Below are 2177 nucleotides of genomic sequence, written 5' to 3' on the forward strand. Positions count from 1 at the left end.
ATTCCCTTTTCTTATAAAGTGGACTTAATTGATACTTTAAAATCAAAAGTTTGTAACTGGGTTTTAGGATCTTCATTTCATCATGCATTTTACTCTAATATCCAAGGACCCAAACAACCTTGGGGACCTAAATTCTTTCACTAATTGCAGGTGTTATGTGACGATCAATATGATGAAAAATGGTACATTGATAGTGGTTGTTCTCGTTACATGACTGAGAAGAAGGAAAACCTTAGAGATTTTCACAGTCTGGAAAATGCTGGAGTGATGAAGTTTGGAAATAATAACAAATGCAAAGTCAAAGGATATGGAAAAGTAACGAATGGCAAGTTTACTGTTAACAGAGTAGCATATGTCGAAGGTCTTCAACATAACCTGATAAGTGTTTCACAACTTGTTGTGGGCAGTGGCAATCAGGTGGTGTTTAATGAAGAAGTAAGTGTGATTTCGAACATAGACACAAAGGAAGTTTTGCTCAAATCAAAATAAAAAGGCGATATGTTTACTCTTGACATTAAACCTATTGTAGGAGTTCCCTCAGTATGCTTACTTTCGAAAGCATCATTAGACCTCAGTTGGCTATGGCATCGAAGACTTTATCATTTGAATTTCAAGAATTTAAAAAAACTGGTCATCAATGATCTTGTTCGTGGTTTGCCTGTATTAAAATTTGATAATGATACTTTATGTGCAGCTTGCGAACAAGGAAAGCAACATAGACAATGTCATCCGATTGTCATTGATTCAAAGATTTTTGAACCTTTGGAACTTCTTCATATTGACCTTTGTGGTCCTTCGACTGTTGAAACTCTTAACAAGAAGAGGTACATTTGGTTATTGTTGATGATTTTTCCAGGTTTACTTGGGTATATTTTCTTTGATTAAAATCAGAAATAGCTCAAGCAATGATTGATTTCATCAAGCACATAGAAGTGAGTTTAAAGAAACATGTTTAGAAGATCTAGAGTGATAATGGTTCAGAGTTCAAAAACAAAGTTCTTGATTCATTTTTAACAGACAAAGGAATTTCGCATAATTTTTCATCTCCCTACACACTTCAACAAAATGGTGTTGTCGAGAGGCGGAACAGATCTCTTTGTGATGCAGCAAGAACTATGCTTACATATGCGAATCTTCCATGATATCTTTGGGCTGAAGCCGTTTCGACAGCGTGTTTCACTCAGAATCGATCTTTCATTCATCGTCGTTTTAATATAACCCCTTATGAAATCATTAACAACAGGAAGCCAAATGTTAAATTTTTCCATGTTTTTGGTTGTAGATGCTTCATTATGAATCTCAAGGATAACTTTTCAAAGTTTCAATCAAAATCTGACGATATTCTTGGGATATTCTCATAATTCTGTTGCATACTGGGTGTTAAACAAAAGAACCCGGGCAATGAAAGAAACTTTTAATCTTACTTTTGATGATCATTATGTTAAGAGAGTTGAAAAGTGTTTTGAACAACAATCAATTATGAATGAATCGAATGATGAAACTCAAAGTTTAAATTCTTTAGATTTTGATTATGATTTCATTTTTTGGTGTTCCTGATAGGTCCATTGATACAGAAGTTCATGTTGATGATAATTAAGAACCGGAAGCATCGAAACATTCTTATGATTCAACTATCACTCAGGATGTTGTTGATTCAAATTCTTTGACTACTTCTCCAATGAACAACGAAAGTGTATAAGTTATTCCCAATGCTCAAATGGAGGGGGAGCACTTGAGTTCGAATAGTAGTGTTGAGGGGGAGCATACTATCGAGGCGGAGCAACATCACATGGATGTTAATGTTGAGGGGGAGTATCCTAATAATGATCCAATTGTTGAGGGGGATCAAAATGGGTCTTTAGCAAATGTTTCGAACGTTCACACTGATATATTTCATGAAGTTTCTGATAATATGTCGAATGCAGGTGACAGATCAAAACTGAAGAGATGTTCGAAGATGCTCCTTTGGACTTTGATCCTGCATATCCACCGATGGATAGATGGACAAGAAGTCATCCACATGAACAAATTCTTGGTGATCCACAAGCTGGAGTTTTGACGAGGGCTCAGTTACGTACGAAGAATGAGGTACTTAATGCTAATCAAGAGTTTTGTATGCTCAATGTGTTTATTTCTAAAACTGAACCAAAATCAGTCAAGACTGCTATGGATGATCC

This window comes from Lactuca virosa, chromosome 4 (assembly GCF_052849685.1).
Source record: "Lactuca virosa cultivar CGN04683 chromosome 4, Lactuca_virosa_CGN04683_v6, whole genome shotgun sequence".
In the NCBI taxonomy this organism is placed as follows: Eukaryota; Viridiplantae; Streptophyta; class Magnoliopsida; order Asterales; family Asteraceae; genus Lactuca; species Lactuca virosa.